Source organism: Sus scrofa, chromosome 2 (assembly GCF_054392235.1).
Source record: "Sus scrofa isolate SSC_HxYL_T2T_F1_AM1 chromosome 2, Sscrofa_HxYL_maternal_Yorkshire_Landrace_v2.0, whole genome shotgun sequence".
NCBI classification, from domain to species: domain Eukaryota; kingdom Metazoa; phylum Chordata; class Mammalia; order Artiodactyla; family Suidae; genus Sus; species Sus scrofa.
Genome location: NC_139384.1, coordinates 45919018 through 45938303, shown reverse-complemented (window position 1 = coordinate 45938303; position 19286 = coordinate 45919018). Strand labels below are relative to the sequence as shown.

General features: G+C 34.4%; 1 protein-coding gene and 1 long non-coding RNA gene across 51 annotated transcripts in view; both read right to left on the bottom strand.

Annotated features, from left to right (window-relative positions):
- The window catches only part of SOX6 (SRY-box transcription factor 6), a 614027-nt gene that overhangs the window by 275256 nt on the left and 319485 nt on the right, over window positions 1-19286 (bottom strand). The gene's annotated exons all lie outside the window — the stretch shown is intronic.
- LOC146405359 (uncharacterized) lies at window positions 13599-17347 on the bottom strand. The gene is made up of 2 exons (XR_014837244.1): window positions 16109-17347; window positions 13599-15801 (listed from the first exon to the last, which is right to left on the bottom strand). It is a non-coding gene; the product is annotated as an uncharacterized LOC146405359 (long non-coding RNA).

Below are 19286 nucleotides of genomic sequence, written 5' to 3'. Positions count from 1 at the left end.
TCACTCAACTGGATATAAGTGACATCTACACACTACTTCATTCAATGGCAGCACATTAAACATTCTGTTCTTCTCTTGGGCTTTTGACTGAGACTGCATTGGACCTAAATATCAGCAATGAAGAAGTGTAATTTTAAAAACAGAGTGCATTTATATTAGCATCACACAAAAATTAAATACTTAGGTATAAATCTAACAAAATACTTAGAAAATCCATACGAGGAAAATCACAAAACTATGATAAGAAATGTCAAAGAAGAACTAAGTGGAGAGATATTTCATCTTTTTGATTTTTTTATCTATATGTTGAGTAACTTCCTCCCTAGTCTAAGTTTGTTAGGAGTTTTTTCTATCATGAATAAATGTTGGATTTTGTCAAATGCATTTCTGCACATATTGAGATGATTATGTAATTTTTCTTTTTAGTTTGTTAATTTAATGAGTTACCTTAATTGATTTTTGAATGTTGAACCAGCCTTGAATATATGAAATATATCTCACTTGATTATAGTATATGATTTTTTTGTACATTTTTGGATTTGGCTTAATATTTTGTTGAGGATTTTTATATCCATATTCAAAAGATACTGGCCTGTAGTTTTCTCATAATATCTTTTTTTTTTTTTTTGCTTTTTAGGGCCACACCCACAGCATATGGAAGTTCCCAGGCTAGGGGTCTAATTGGAGCTACAGCTGCCAGCCTGTGCCACAGCCACAGCAATGCAGGATCCAAGCCGTGTCTGTGACCTACACCACAGCTCATGGCAAAGATGGATCCTTAACCCACTGAGCAAGGCCAGGGATCGAATGTGTATCCTCGAGGATAACACAAAAGGCATGATCCATAAAAGAAATAATTGATAGATTGGACTTCATTCAAATTTAAAACTTTTGTTCTACAAAAGACAATGTCAAGAGCATGAAAAGACAAGTCACAGACTAGGAGAAAATATTTGCAAGAGAATTATCTGATAAAGGACTTTCACCCAAAATATGGAAATAACTCTTAAAACTCAACAATACAAAAATAAACCACCTGATTTAAAAATTGGCAAAAATACCTGAAAATAAACACCTAGCCTGAAAAGACATACACACTGCAAGTAAACATGAAAAGATTTTCAACAATATATGTTACTAGGGAACTGCAAATTAACATACAGTGAGACACCACTACACACTTACTAGTATGGCTAAAATCCAATGCACCCCCATATTCATTGCAGCATTAGAATAGATAGGTGATTGCCAGAGGCAGGGGTAAGATGTGGGCAAAGCAAGTAAAGAGAGGATCAAAAGGTACAAACTTCAGTTGTCTTGGGGATGTACTGCATAGCATAATGACTATAGTTAATAATATTGTATTATAGATTTGAAAGTGGTTAAGGGAATATATCCTGAAAGTTTTCATCACGAAAATATCTGTAACTAACTGTGATGATGAATATTAACTAGCTTTATTGTGCTGATCATTTCACGATATATACAAATATTAAATAATTATGTTGCAATCCAAAACTAATATAATGCTATATGTCAATTATACCTCAAAAAAAAAAAAATGGTCAAAATCCAAACACTCGATGAGACCAAACGCCAGGTAGGAAATGGAGCAACAGGAACTTCTGTTCCTTGCCATTGGGAATGCATAATGATAAAGTTTTTTTGGAAGACAATTTGGTGGTTTCTTACAAAATTAAACATACTCAACATATGACCTACTAATTATACTCCTTCGTATTTATTCAAATGAACTGAAAACTTATGTCTACATAAAAACTGAACATGGATGTTTATAACAGCTTTATTTGTAATTGCAAAATGTGGATGCAACAAAGATGCCCTTCAGCAGATGAGTGGGTAAATAAACTGTGACACGTATAAAAATGGAATATTATTCAGTGACAAAAAGAAATGAGATCCAAAGCCATGAAAAGACATGGAGGAAACTTATATGCATATTATTAAGTATAAGAAGTCAATCTGAAAATTCTGCATATTGTATGATTCCAACTATATGATATTCTGTAAAAGGAAAAAATATGGAAACTGTAAACAGATTAGTGGTTGCCAGGAGCTACAGGAGAGTGAGAGATGAACAGATAGAACACAGAGGATTTTTAGGGCAATAAAATTATTCTATATGATACTGCAATGCTGGATGGATGTCACTACATATTTGTCAAATTCATATAATGCACACAATATCAGAGACGAATCCTAATGTAAACTATGGACTTTGGATGATGAGATAGATTTGACTTAACAAATGTACCATTCTGCTGTGGAACACTGATAGCAAGAGAAGTTGTATGTATGAGGACAGAGATATATGAGAATTCCCTGTATTTACCGCTTAATTTTGCTATAAACCTAAAACTGATTTAAAAATAAATGTTATAGATGTTTCCATTGTGAATCAGTGGTTTAAGGATCCAGCACTGCTGCAAGCTGCAGCATAGGTCACAGATATGGCTCAGATCATGTATTACCTTGCCTGTGGTGTAGGCCTCAGCCACAGCTCTGATTCATCCTCTGGCCCAAGAACTTCCACATGCCATAGGTGTGGCCACAAAAAGAAAATAAATTAAATAAAGTCTTGTTAACTAAAGAGTATACATACAGTAGAATACAAGAAATAAAATTTATGATTAACATACTGATTTACAGTGTAACATACACGATTGATATAATTGGAAAAAATTTTAAGCCTGAAATAAACTATTAGAATTAATAAGTATATTTAGCAAGATTTCTGGATATGAACTTTATACAAAAATATATTTCCACATATGTTAAAAATAGGAAATAAATTATTAAAAAACAATAAAGCTACAAATGTGCAGATTCTTATGTACATACATAGGGGAAACACCTTTACTAAAATAGTTTTTAACATAAATATAATGGAAGAATATATTGTGCTCATGCATTGGAAATCATAATATTTTTAAGGTGTATGGGGGTTCCCATCGTGGCACAGCGGAAACGAATCGGACTAGGAGCCATGAGGTTTCGGGTTTGATCTCTGGCCTTGCTCAGTGGGTTAAGGATCCAGCGTTGCCATGAGCTGTGGTGTAGGTTGCAGACACGGCGAGGATCCCAAGTTGCTGTGGCTCTGGTGTAGGCTGGGGGCTATGGCTCTGATTAGACCCCTAGCCTGGGAATCTCCATATGCCACGGGAGCGGCCCTAGAAAAAGCAAAAAGACAAAAAACAAAAACAAAACAAAACAAAAAACTCAGAGACTTTATGTTGAGTGAAGAAAGCCCAAAATAAAAATATATATGCTATATTTTAATGTATTTATATTCCTATTTAGATGAAGTTCAAGAATAGACAAAATTAATTTATAGTGATAAGAGAGAATAGTGATTATCTTTCAGAGGTTATGATTGAGTGGGAGAATGAGGGAGCCCTCTGGGGATATTGGAAATGTTCTTTATCTTGCTAAGTATGGTGGTTACATTAGTATATACATATATAAAAATTTACCAAGCGGTACACTTTATTTATTTATTTATTTATTTATTTATCTATCTATCTATCTTTTCAGGGCCATACCTGCGGCATTTGTAAGTTCCCAGGCTAGGGGTCGAACTGGAGCTGCAGCTGCTGGCCTACATTACAGCCACAGCAATGCCAGATTCAAGTGGCATCTGCAACCTACCCTTCAGTTTGCGACAATGCTGGATCTTTAACTCACTGAGCAAGGCAGGGATCAAACCCAAATCCTCACAGATACTAGTCGGGTTCTTAACCCGCTGAGCCACAATGGGAACTCCCCAAATGATACACTTTAGAATGTACATTTTACCATATGTATATTATACTTTTTGAAATAAAACTAAAAACAAAGAATTATTACCCTATATTCAGGCATAATTCTATATGCTATATTGTGAAATGGATGTAAGCAACATTTTGTGAAGTGATTATTCTACTTGTAGAGGTGAAAGAGTTATTAACATAGTAGGTTTTCACACATTACTGCAGAGATGCACATATCCAATACCAAAGCCAAAAAGAGGTCATCTGACATCTGGCTATGGAAAAGCCAGGCTCCTCAAAAAAGAAATGGAAATAAAATAAGATTCCAGAGTGTCTGAAAAATGTATATATTTTTGACTTGGTTCAGAAAAAGGGACAAACTGTCTAGCTCCTGCCCTTAAAAGTAAATTGATACCTTTCATGTGACTTATTATGAGAAGACAAGTAACTGCAAAAGTAGGAATGGAGGAATCCAGGAAAGGTACAAAGTTTCTCCAACCTTTGATTTCAAATTCTCCAAATTAGTACGCATAGAATAAAGCTTAAATTTCTTTAAGTGTCTTAAAAAAATCTTCCATGTTCTGCCACTTACCTCTCCAGCTTTTTTTTTTAACCACTCTCTACTCTTTCCCTTCCACCCCATCATGAAATTCCTTCAGCTACCACAAAACACTAGACACTATTTGTTAAATTCTCTCTTCAGTTTGACCTTTTCATGTGCTTTTTAGCTTGCCTGAAACATTCCACCACTTTCTTTTATCAACTAACTCCTAGTCATTCAGTCACAATTTAAAAGCATTTCATCAGGAATCCCTTCAAAAGACTATTGGAATCTTAAAATGCCAAAGTCATGACTTTCACCATATTTTACTATAATTACTTCACCATCAATCCTTTCTAAGAGACTATAAGCTCTAAGAGGCCAAGAAACATATCTGTCCTGTTCACTAGCATATCCTTCGTATCTGGCACAGCTGCTGGAACATAGTAGACATTTTTAAAAAAATGTAGAATCAGTGAAAACAAATGAAGGATGAGGGGATTTAGGGTGTTATAAATCTTACTGAGATCCATGGAGCAAGAAAATAGTATTTTGTACACTTCGTTTTAATACTATGGGTTTGTTTTTTCTGTAATTATTTATGCTTTTGTTTTGCCATAGATTTTGGTTCTTATAAAAAATATTAGCGTGTTTTGGCTATGCTTAGGGCACCAAAAACATATTAAAGAGAGTCACATATTCCTAATGCCCAGTGTACTGGTAGTAGTAGTAGTAGAGATCCAAGTAAGAAAACCCTAGGAGAAGATGCAATTTAAGGTGGCAGGTTCAGGATATTCTGTAAGCCATCTACTCCAATAGGAAATTCTCCTTGTGGAGTTCTACTCTCATCCCTGCAGTTTTGCATAGTTTTCATTATTAAGGAAAACTATGCAAAACTGCAGGGATGAGAGTGGAAGTGTTGTCCTTTATTAGAAAAGTGACCTAAAAATGAATGATAGCTTGTAAATTCAAACCAGGCTATGGTTAAGGCCATTAGTCTTCATCAGAATCGATTCTCTCAAAGCAAGGACAGTAAGTTAGGTAGTCATCAGTATTTTTGAAAACTTCTGCCTAAACACAAATTCTTTTTTATAATTTTTAAACTTGCCTTATTTTTAACATTTCCATTTTGAGTGAATGAGGAATAAAAGCTAAACTTATGCTTTTGTAAAGGAAAAATATTGTAGCCTAAAAAACAAAATTAAAACACAAATAGGCTGCCTTACCTTCTTATTTTGAGAGGGAACAGGAAAAAATGACAGCAAATTCTCAACTAAGTATTGCTCTGTAAAAAGTCCAAACACTGACCAGTTCTCTTGATTGCACAGAACACAAAGGCTCTTTCAACAGCCCCTGCACAGCTTAAGGATGAACTTTATGTGCCTCTCTATCTTCTATTCAAATTAGACAACAATTTGTGGTGTCAGAGGGAATCCAGCTATGAACTAAACCAGAAGCTAATAACAGTATATGTGTATATATTTGGGCCTTACTGTGAACATCAAAAGTGGATACTTAACAATTTCTTACAATAAAATGGCAAGTCACACTCATAAATAACATAGTTCTGAAAATCAGTCAGTTCTCAGTATTCAAAGATTATTTACATCTTTGGTCAGAATGAAACTTGAAACTAGCAGATAAATTCTGGAGAGCTAATGCATAGCATAGTGATTACAATCAACAGTAGTATATTACAAACTTCAAAGTTGCTAAGAGACTAGATCTTAATTGTTCTTACCACACACACAAAATGATCATTATGTGACATAATAAAGGTGTTAGTTAATGCTTTGATGGTAATTATACTGCAATACATAAATGTATTAAATCAACAGGTCATACATCTTAAACTTACATAATGTTATACGTCAATTATATCCCAATTTTAAAAAGGAAAAGATACAAAAAGAGGCCAGTAAGGGAAGTAAGGAAGACAATTACCACCAAGATGGGTAGAAAATACTCTCAGAATGTCTGAAGGCTAGGCTGAAATGTAGCATGCTTAAACAAAGAAAACTAATGAAGCCAGTCTAAAAGTGTACTCTTTGAAAGTAAAGAAACACTGTCTCAGAGTGCAAGTTCTGTAATCATTAGCTATAGCCACAGTAAAGTTTTAAAAAAGAGAGCTATACACTATATCAATAAACTGTTATAAGCATCTGCAGGTGTACATTCTTTATAATAGTTACACTTGCCAGGCAACATAGTGTTTCTTACATACGAAATTCTATTTTACATACAGAGGTTGAAATATACAGGTACTGCTTTTACTATAATAAATAGCTCTTGTGACTCACCACAGAAAGAAAAACTGCAGTAACAACCTATTATCAGCTCAATGATGCATTAAGATCAAAGTGCACAGAATAATTCTTAGGTCCTTATTCAATTTGATGTAAGAGTTTTGGTTTTGATTGTTTGTTCTTGTCTCTTCTAGGGCCGCACCTGCGACAAATGGAGATTCCCAGGCTAGGGGTCTAAGCGGAGCTGTAGCCGCCGGCCTATGCCACAGCCACAGCAATGCGAGATTCGAGCCATGTCTGCGACCTACACCACAGCTCATGGCAACACCAGATCCATAACCCACTGAGTGAGGCCAGGGATCGAACCCGCAACCTCATGGTTCCTAGTTGGATTCGTTAACCACTGCATCACGAGGGGGACTTCTGATGTAAGACTGTTGAATGGCAAAATAATCAGCTGCTTAGAAAGAAAATTCCCTCATCTAGGTGGAAGTTCCATACCTAGAAAATCTACCACTTCAGTCAGTCATTAACTCTCTAACATCTATTGTATTCTCAAAATTCACATGGGTCCTGTGAAGTTATCCACTGACAGGTGACTTTCCTCCCTCACGTTCCCCTGCCTTGGTCCTTTTAAGATATTCTCAAAAACTAAAATGTAAATAAACATTTGCAAGAAAGCTAAGCATTTTGGTGATTGGGGGTTTGTTTCAAGTGGATTCTTTAAAGGGTAGCAACAGTCATATAAGAATAGTAACAGTAACGAAATAATAACAATAATCAAGTAATGATGATAAACTCTCAACTTTAAAAGTCTCCAACAAGAGTTGAAATGAATCAGAACAGCTTTTATTTTATACTAATTTGTAATTTCCCAAAGGCCAATAGAGTTCTCCACGATGTAACTTCTGGATCATAATACTGAGTCCTATAATCACCCTCACTGCCTTCTTGACCAAAGCAAAATTTCCAGTAATAATTACTTTCCACATACTTAAAGTCTCAGTTGAACTATAGCAAAGGGAAGCATTCTTTGCCTCCTATCTTAAACTTTTTTGAAAAACTATTGTGAGCCATTGAATAGGATACTTGATATACCTTCAACTAAGTTGCTTGTCAAATATGGATAAAGGGATTATTCATGAGCACCTGGGGGTTTGTATATTATTTTTTTCTTCAAAGTCTTCAAGTAACAACCACTGGCCACTTGGCATTTCCAATAATTGTAAGCCTAGGTGACTTTAGTCTTTTTTTTTTTTTGGCTTTTTAGGGCTGCACCCTTGGTATATGAAGGTTCCCAAATGGAGGGTCCCACGCTAGGGGTCAAATTGGAGCTGTAGCCGCCAGCCTACCCCACAGCCACAGCAACGTGGGATCTGAGGTGTGTCTGTGACCTACACCACAGTTCACGGCAACGCCGGATCCTTAGCTCACTGAGCAAGGCCAGGGCAGGAACCTGCATCCTCATGGATCCTATTCAGGTTCATCAACCACTGAGCCACAAAGGGAACTCTGACTTTAGTCTTCTTTAACTGGAGCTGCTCCTTAGTATTTCATAACCTTGACCAGCTATTTTGTAGAATGCTTTTGTTTTAGAGTCAGGTTATGCATTGTTGGCAGGAATACAACAGAAATCATATTGTGAGTTCAGTGCATTACACTGGAACTATATGATGTTGACATTCTATTAATGGTTTAATTACTTGATTAAGATGGTTCTGCCATATTCTTCCACTATTTTATATTTCTTAAATGATAAACATCTTGTGGAGAGATACTTTGATACTTTGTAAATACCTTGTTTCCTATAAAAAAATTGGCTACTAATTTTAGCATCTATTGGTGCTTTTTACTTGAAAAAATTATTACCGCAATGGTTGCCAAATGAGGTTTTACTGATTCTGTCATTCCTTCTTCTTTTACTAGCTGAAATTACACTGTAACAAACAGCTTTCCCTCATCATAATATATGTCTTTATTCATTTTTTATATCTCAGGATGAACTTGTGGATTATGTATTAAAATTCACTACTTATTTATCGTTATATATTTATCATATAACTTTATACATATATCATTGTATCTATTATTATTTTTTATTCTGTTACATTTTCCCAGATTTGACCAGTAGGAGCTTCTCCAACATGGTTCCTTTGTCCTTTAGACGTATCACCATCATTTTTTTGAACACTTCATTCCTTTATACCACATAAGATAGTCTCAAGTTCATTTAGTATATTTCCTGCCCAGCCCTGAAATCAGTAATTTTCCCAAGAAGCATCATTTCCTTTTGTTGGAAAATAGTATCTAAGAAACAAGATTTGGTGCTAGGTGTGCTTACCGGTACTCAGTCCTCTGTACGTTTGGTGTGCTCACTGACTCTTGGAAGACAGTTGTCTATGAACTAGGCAGTAATTTAAGTATACATGTATATACATATATACACATCTAATACTAGGATTGTTATCTACATAGAGATCAAGAAAGAGATGGATGTAACATGGGGTGGGTGTGCTAGGGGTGGGATGTATGTCTTAAAGATCATGAGTTCATAATGATACCTCCAATTTAAACCTCACACTGTAGGAATTATTCCAGCCTTGGCTGGGAGCATTTTTATAACTTTCTTCTCCCAAAGTGAAATCCTAACACTCATTATCCATAATGCATTTTATTTTATCTGTTCTATTCTACAATACATAAATTAATTTCAGAATTGCTAACCTACCCTACATTGAAAGATAAACTTAAGTAGAATACATTTGTTTTCAGCTTTTTATTCTTTAGCCTTAGAACATACAGTCAAAATATTGTGTTTCAAAGTTAAGTCAGTTCTACTCATCCACCATCCCCATTTAAGCTTTAAGTGTGATTATGTTATATATTTGAATTACAGTTAAATTCCTTTATTTCTGTTTGTATTCATTTTGGTTCTCCCACTCTTGTTTGTTTGTTTGAATGAGAAAAAGTAATATGATTCTAAAAGTGACAACTACAAAAAAGAATACTCAGAGAAGCGTTACTTCAGATCCCCATCTACTCTATACCCTATGAGTACCATCCTGATCGTTTCTAAACTCCGTTTACACCAATCGTTTCTAAGTAACCAGTCTAAATAGTTTCTAGTTTATCCTTCCTATGCTTCTTCTGCACAATCAAGCAGATATGTATATTTTTTTTCATTTTACCGCCTTTCTAAGTAAAAAAAAAAAAAATGACTTTCTACATACGATCTGTTTACATCTAAGAATATATTTTGGGAGTTCCCGTCATGGCGCAGCAGAAATGAATCCAACTAGGAACCATGCGGTTATGGGTTTGATCCCTGGCTTTGCTCAGTGGGTTAAGGATCCGGTGTTGCTGTGAGCTGTGGTGGAGGTCGCAGACATGGCTCGGATCTGGTGTTGCTGTGGCTGTGGTGTAGGCCGGTGGCTACAGCTCTGATTCGACCCCTAGCCTGGGAACCGCCATATGCCGCGGGTGCAGCCCTCAAAAGACAAAAGACAGAAAAAAAAAAAAAGAATATATTTTGGAAATCATTCCATATCAGATTATAGATATCTTCATCAATATTTCTTATAGCTCTATTGTATGCTGTGCAGCATAGCTAATTCAATTGCCCTCCTGTGTACACATATTTGTGTACACATATTTTCTAATTACAAATAATGCTGAAGCAAATAGCTCTCTGTATATATATTTTTCATATTGTTGGGGGTTTATCTTCAGGGTAAGTTCCTAGAATCGATACCACTGGATGAAAAGAAAGCACATATTTATTTTTGATAGGTGGTGTGAAATTCTATTCAAAAAGAGTTATACCAATTTGCATTCCCTATGAAATAAAAGTGCCTGTTTCCTCACAACCTTTCCAAAAGAATGTGTCTCAAATTTTTAACTTTTACCAATTCAAAAGATTACTATTGCCATCTCAATATCGTTTTTCTATTTCCCCTTATTTCTAAAAGAAAAAAAGCTCTATTAAGGTATAATTGATATACAAAAACCATATGTATTTAATATATATAATCTGATGAATTTGGACATATACCTATATCTATGAAACTATTATCACAAATCAAAGTAATAGATATATCCATCTAAAAGTTTTTCTGTGTCTCTTTGTGGCTTTCTTTGATTTTTTTTTGTTGTTGTTGTTGATGTTGTAGTAGTAAAAACACTGAATATGAAATCTATTCCTTAAAAATTTTAAGCATATAATACAATATTGGTGACCATAGACACTAGGCTCCACAGAAGATCTCTAGAACTAACTCATCTTACATAACTGAAACTTTAAACCAACTGAGCAACAACTCCCTACTGCCTCTCAATATAGTTTTAGATTGTATTATTTGCCTAAGATGGAGTAACAACAGTTGAATTTACCTTCCTGCTACTAAGAAAAACTGAAAAAGCTTAATGAAATAGCACTTTTCAAGATAGTGGACATCAGGCAACAAAAGACAGTATTCCTTAAGATACAGGAAACAAACGAGTCTTAACTAGTGTCCCAAGCTTACTGCCTGGAAAGAGTTTCCGGGCTACACCAGAGGTAGGAAGAACCTAGCTATTATCCTGAGTTGAAGAGCTAACACTAAAACTGAAAGTTCAGGAAGACTAAGGCGGCTAGAATTTACAATACAGAGTACTGGAGAAGAGGAAGCTGCACAAAAAGAGAAATCCATATATCTGCAGATTCCCCCCTCCTCCAAGTCTCTTTATTGAGTACTTATGGATGATTTTAAGTGAGAGGACTATATGAAGCCAGTTAGAGGGGAAAGGATTGGATAGGAAAATCCTAATAGTTCATAAAGCCCTAAGAACTGTTTTTATCTTTATTAGCCAAACTGGAAAATGTCAAAATCATGGAGCACTATGGAGAGTGCTCAGAAGGGTTTGCCTTGGGTGCAGGGTGAAATAAGATTTCCTGTTTGACATAGCTTAAAGCAAGACCTTAAAGGAACAAATTATTCCCAAGTAATTAACAGTCCAGAACAAAGCTCAAGAACCTTTATATGAATATCCAACAAAGTAAAATTCACTAAGCCTAGTATACAACTTAAAATTACAGGCATGCAAAGAAGCAGGAAAATATGACCCAGTGAGAAGAAAAAAATCAATCAACTGAAATGGAACTAAAAATGATATAGAGGTTAAAATTAGTGGACAAAGACATTAAAAGGGTTGTTAGAACCATGTCTATGTGTTCAATAAACTGATAGAAAAAAATTTGAAGGTTAAATAGAGATACAGAAAATATATAAACAAAAAAGTAAAACTTCCAAAGATGAAAATAAAAATTTCTTAATTTTAAAATATACTGAATAGGATTAAAGGTCGATTAAATGTTGGAGAAGAAAAAAATTAGTAACTTTGGTGATGAAGCAATAGAAACTATAATGAACACAAAGACAAAAAAGGCAGAAAAGAAATGAACAGAGAACAGAGAATCGGTAGGCTGTGAATCAACTTCAAATGGCCTAATATATCTCTAATTAGAGTTCTTAAAGGTAAGAGAGAGGAACAGAAAGAATATTGAAAGTAAAATGGCTAAAATATTTCCCAATTTGATGAAAACTAAACCTACAGATTCAGAGAAGGCAAATGAACCCCAAACACAAGAAACATGAAGAAAACTATACCAAGGTGTATCATAATTAAATTGTTTTAAAACAGTAAATTACATTCAGAAGAAAATGACATATTATGTATAGAAGAATAAAAACAGGGTGACAGTTGATTTCTCATTGAAAACAATGCAGGCCAGAAGACAGTTGTGCAACATTTTAAAAGTGCTAAAAGGGAGAAAAAAAATAAACTATCCACTAAAAGGGGAAACAAAAACTATCTACCTAAAATTCTGTATCCAGTAAAAATATCATTCAAAACAAAGATGAAATAATTTTTTCATCTTTTTCAGACATACAAAGGTTGACAAAATTCATCAAAGGTAATTTACTATTTAAAACAAAGTCAATGTATTATAGGAGTTATAAAATAAGTAGAATTAAAATGTATGACAATAGGACATACATTTGGAATGGGATAGATGGATATATATTATAAGATTCTTGTATTGTGAAATAGTATGATATCTCTTGAAGACAGACTATAATAAGCCTTAAATGTACTATTAAACTTTAAGGCAATCACTAAAATAATGAACCAGAGGTCATAACTAATAAGCCAAAAAAGAAGATAAATGGAACTACAAAAAATAACCAATCAAAAGAAGGCAGTAAAAAAGGATAAAAATAACAAATAATGGATGGTGAATATAGAAAACAGATAGCAATTAAAAGGTAGAAACTGTCAGACTAGATTTTTTTAAAAAGTAAAAACCCAATTTTATGCTGCCTATAAGAAACCCACTTAAAATGTGAAAGATAGATATGAATAGATTAGGAGTAAAGAATGGAAAGATATATACCATGATAAGACTAAGTTGCTTCATTGATAAAGACAAAATAGAGTTCAAAGCAAAGACCAGTAGGAGTTCCCATTGTGGCTCAGTGGGTTAAGGACTTGACTAGTATCAATGAGGTTCCATCCCTGGCCTTGCTTAGTGGGCTATAGGATCTGGCATTGCTGTGAGCTGTGGTGTAGGCCACAGATGAGGCTCTGATCTGGTGTTGCTGTGGCTGTGATGTAGGCCAGCAGCTGCAGCTCCAATTCAGTCCTTAGCCTGGAAACGTCTATAGCCGCAGGTGCAGCCCTGAGAGAAAAAAAAAATTTAAACAAGCAAAGACTCCTATACAGGGATGAGGCTATGCTTGCATAGATGTTTATTTATATGAACTTTAGTGTCAATTTGTCTAGTCCAATTATAAAAGCTTGGCAGTATTGGGAATATGTTACTCATAAATTAACTTCTGAAGGACTGATCTTTCTATGCTATTTAGTTATTCTATCAACCAACAAAAGTATGCCTCTGCATTTCTTCGGATGTATTTTTATGTCTTTTAAGAGTATTTTAAAGCTTTCTTCTTATAAAATTTGCACATTTCTTTTTAAGTTTATTCCTAGATATTTTATCTCTTTTTGTGGGTATTGCAATTTGTTTTCTGCACTATTTTTAGACTATTCATTATATTCCCTAACTGGTTATGTTATTTTACATAAAACCTATTGATTGATATATATTATTTTATCTAAAACATTGAATGTTTTATTGTTTAAGTTAATTTTATTGTTTATTCTCTAGGAATTTCCATGTATATATCATAAATTGCAAATACAGTTAATTTTACTTCTTTTTTACCAATGCAAATGCCTCTAATTCACTTATCTTGTCTAATCACATTGGCGAATATTTCCAGAATAAAGCTGAATATAGTGGTGAGAACAAGCACTATGGCCTTCATCATAATCTTAGTGGAAATGCCTCTAGCATTTCTCCATAAGTAAGTTGCACACTTTAGAACTGAAGTATATATACATTATCAAATTCAGATAGAATCCATAATCTGATAAGGGTTTAATACAAAGAATATAAAGAGGATACCTATAACTCAACAACAAAAAGACAAGCCAATTTAAAAATGGGGATAGGACTTGGAGTTCCTGTCATGACACAGCAGAAACAAATCCGACTAGGAACCATGAGGTTGTAGCTTCAGTCCCTGGCCTCTCTCCGTGGGTTAAGGATCTGGCGTTGCCGTGAGCTGTGCTGTAGTTCACAGACATGGCTTGGATCCTGCATTGCTTGGGCTGTAGCACAGACCAGCGGCTATAGCTCTGATTTGACTCCTAGCCTGGGAACTTCCATATGCCATGGGTGTGGACCTAAAAAGCAAATAAATAAAAATAAAAAATTAAAATTAAAAATAAAATAAAAACAGGGATAGGACTTTAATAGAAACTTCTTTGAAAATCTAAAAATACTCACTGAGCACATAAAAGAGGCTCAACATCATTAGTCATTAAGGAAATGCAAATTAGAACTACAGTGTGATATCATTTCACACTAGGATGGCTATAATTTTTTAAAAAGAAAATAAGTATTTACAAGAACATGAAGAAACTGAAACTCTGATACATTGCTGGTAGAAAGGTAAATTGGTGTAGCCACTGTGTAGAACAGTTTGGCAGCTCCTCAAAAAGCTAAACATGGAATTACTATATGACCCAACAATTACATTCTTAGGGATATACCCAAAAGAATAAAAAACAGAAATTCATACAGATACTTGTATGCCCAATGTTCACTACCACATTACTCACAATAGCCACAAGGCAGAAACAACAGCATTCCAAGTGTCCATCAACAGAACATGAATGAATGAATAAAATGTGATACCTATATAAACAGACACACAGACACATAGACACACTTATGAACTGGAATATACACAATGGGATGTTATTCATCCATAAAAAGGAATGAAGTTCTGATACATTCTACAATCTCGGTGAACCTTGAAAACATTATGCCTGGTAAAAAACTTGAAAACATTATGCCTGGTGAAAAACTTATACAAAAAGACAAAAATTGTATGATTCCTCTTTATGAAACATCTAGAATAGGTAAATTCACATAAACAGAAAGTAAATTAGAGATTAATAGAAGATGGGAGAAAGGTACAATGATGGGTTATTGCTTAAGAACTACAGAGTTTCTACAGTCCTCTGCTCTACCAGCTGAGCTATAGAATAGAACAAGAACTAGAGAGATTCTGTTTGGAATCCTGAAAAAGTTCTGGGATTGATAGTGATAATGGTTTTATAAAATTAGATGTAACTAATGTCACTGAATTGTACAGTTTAAAATAATTTAAATGACAAATTTATGTTATATACATTTACCAATTTTTATGTTATATATATTTAGCAAAATAAAAAAAAGAATACATTAAAGTTGCCACTGTGGTGCAGCAGAAGGATCCAGCATTATCAGATGTGGTGGCTCAGATTTCATCTCTGGCCCATGAACTTCCATATGCCATGAATGAGGCAAAAAAAAAAAAAAAAAAAAAAAAAAGAATACATCAATTTCTAGCTTCATGAGTATGTTTATCAAAAGAATTGGTATTAAATTGTATCAAAGGGGAGTTCCCATCGTGGCGCAGTGGTTAACGAATCCGACTAGGAACCATGAGGTTGCGGGTTTGGTCCCTGCCCTTGTTCAGTGGGTTAACGATCCGGCGTTGCCATGAGCTGTGGTGTAGGTTGCAGACGCGGCTCGGATCCCACGTTGCTGTGGCTCTGGCGTAGGCCGGTGGCTACAGCTCCGATTAGACCCCTAGCCTGGGAACCTCCATATGCCGCGGGAGCGGCCCAAAGAAATAGCAAAAAGACAACAACAACAACAAAGGACAAAAAGACAAAAAAAAAAAAAAAAAAAAAAATTGTATCAAAGGGAGTTCCCAGCATGGCACAGCAGAAACAAATCTGAAGAGCCATGAGGCTGCGGGTTCAATCCCTGGCCTCACTCAGTGGGTTAAGGATCTGGCGTTGCCATGAGCTGTGGTGTAGGTTGTAGACATGGCTCGGATCTGGTGTTGCTGTGGCTCCGGCATAGGCCAGCAGTAACAGCTCCAATTAGACACCTAGCCTGGGACCCTCCATATTCCTTGGGTGCGTCCCTAAAAAGACAGAAGACAAAAAAAAAAAAAAAAAAATTGTATCAAAGGCTTTTTCAGAATCTGTGGAGATAGCTCCATTATTTTTCTCCTTATATTCATTAGTATAGTATAACCTAAAGAGGAAACTCCTAATATTGAACCAACCTTGCCTTCCTGGCATAAGTCCTATTTACTCATGCTATAATCTGTTTTGAATGCAGTATCTGATTATATTTGCTATTTTTTCATCAATAAATGAAATTGGTCTGTAATTTACTTTTATAGCACTATCTTCATCGATCTAGGTATAATAATATACTTACTTTATAATAATAATCATGACGTTTTCCCCCAATTTCAATGCTCTGGAATGATATATGGAGCATTAGGACCATCTTCTGTGAAGATTTGGTAGAATTCCCCTATGAAGCCTTCTGGGCCTAAGGATTTTGGAGAATATTTACCTGTTAACTATTTCTTCCATGAAAATCAATCTCTTTAAGCTTTCTATCTTTAATGGGGTCAATTTTGGTAATTTATATTTTACTAGAAAATTATTCATATTATCCAGGTTTTCAAATTTATTTGCATACAAGTCAGAAAGTGCTAGCTTTTGACCTTAATAATTTATTTTATTTTAGTTGTCATTTGCCCTTGTTACTCAATATTCTGTGTGTTTCTACTTTACTTTTCTTGATGAATTTAGCTAGGTGGTTGTATTTTTAATTAAATTCTGTATGATATTTTGATTTATTAATTAGGCCTACTATTTTTAAATTATCTATCTCAACTTCTGCTTTTATTTTTATTATTTCTTTCTTTGTACTTTCCTTGGGTTTTTGAAGGTTTTTAGCTTAGACTTTATTAATTTCATTGTTTTATTTTAATGGTAAAATAAATTATATTGATAACGTTGAATCTTCTCTGACCACCACTTTGGATATATTTCATACATTACAAAATGCGACATTTCCTTTATAGTTTCTCTCTTTTTTTTTTCTTTTTTTGATAGTTGTTACATTTTTTTTTCTTTTATTTTCCCACTGTACAGCAAGGGGATCAAGTTATCCTTACATGTATACATTACAATTACATTTTTTCCCCCACCCTTTCTTCTGTTGCAACATGAGTATCTAGACAAAGTTCTCAATGCTACTCAGCAGGATCTCCTGGTAAATCTATTCTAAGTTGTGTCTGATAAGCCCAAGCTCCCAACCCCTCCCACTCCCTCCCCCTCCCATCAGGCAGCCACAAGTCTTTCCTCCAAGTCCATGATTTTCTTTTCTGAGGAGATGTTCATTTGTGCTGGATATTAGATTCCAGTTATAAGTGATATCATATGGTATTTGCCTTTGTCTTTCTGGCTCATTTCACTCAGTATGAGATCCTCTAGTTCCATCCCTGCTGCTGCAAATGGCATTATGTCATCCTTTTTTATGGCTGAGTAGTATTCCATTGTGTATATATACCACATCTTCCGAATCCAATCATCTGTTGATGGACATTTGGGTGGTTTCCATGTCCTGGCTATTGCGAATAGTGCTGCAATGAACATGCGGGTGCATGTCTTATAGCTCTTTTTTTAAAATTCTGTAACACTCAGATTGTATTTCCCCTTTGTCTTAGAGTTATTTAGTACAAGTTTTTCTTTTTTAAATTTCCATGTGTAAAGGCCACTGATTTGAAATTTTATTAATGAGTTTCTTTAATTCATTTGCTTAAATGCACAAATCTTTCTCATTGTAAAGATGACATAAACTATATAAAGATACTTATAGGGCAGAGTATACATTAAGAAGGTAAAAACCAAAGAAAGAGGAGAAAGTTGGTCATCTACATACTTCACAAATAAAAAATTCATCAGTCTTTACTACTTCTGAACACTTTTGACTTCTCTACTACAAAGTCCCTATACTACACTGAGTCTGATTACCTAATTAAAATATAAACTACATACATAAAACATCTCAAAACAATATAAAGTGCATATATTACTACTGTATTAGAATTTAAAAGCTTACTCTTTCTTTATGGACTAAAGCAATATGAACCTGCAGCAATATACAAAATTTGGTCATTATTTTAAGTCAACCAATATTTTACACAGAAATTGTTTTAGGTGTGGGCAAATAAGTAATATGATTTTTAAATCTTGATGGTGAATATTTCTAGAGAATATTTCCACAAGATATTATTCAAAAATGCCTTTTTAATAAATGAGATACATCAGACCATACTAAATTCCTATACACATTCAGAATTTCTAGGGACAATGTACTACTTCCTGCCCTTTGAGGACATTTTCAACCTCTCCACTGTGTAACTCCATCCAACACAGCGTTATTTTGAGCAGCAAAGTCCCTAATGAAGATGAGATATACAAAAATGATACTCATGATTTAGTGATCAAATGTCTTCTTATAGTTTAAGTCAAAATGTAAAGATGTACTGGATAACATGTCTCCATCAAATATTAAAGCAGTAAGATTTCTGATTATGAAGGCACATCAAAACTAGCTAACAAATTTTCCTCTCCCAATTACTAAATTAAATGAACAAAACTTACTAAAATCAGCAAAAACCAAATGCAATAACTAAATGTAATAAGTCTTAAAATCTGGCAACCAAGGAAAGAAACAGATCATGTGGGTCAAGGAAAGATATGTAGGTCAAGAATAAAATTCTAAAAATTGTCGATAATATTCCAAAATCTGCAGAAGCAAACTGAATGATTTTTGTTATCTTTTTCCTCTTCACCTTGAAGTGCGGTTAAAAAGAAAAAAAAGGAAACTAGGAAGTAATAGATAAATAGGAAAAGTAACAAGAAGGCTCTAGGAAAAGTAACAAGAGGGCTATTTCTAGTTGACAGATGGCAAGACAGAATAAATTTCTAAGTTGACACAACAAATTTGGGCTATGATCCAAAAAGTATCCCCTTGAATTGAATGATAAACCCCGACCTCACTCCCAGTTAGGTGGACTGAACTATGAATCAGGCAAGTTATGAAATCTCAGAAAAGACAGCTCGGCCCAAAATAAAAGCTACATATTGCCTTGGCTGAGGTCTCCTCACTTCTATCTCACTATCTTCTTACCTTTGAGAAATAATTTTCTTAAACTTCCAAACAAAAATAGCAAAGGGCTAACAAAGAGAAAATATATC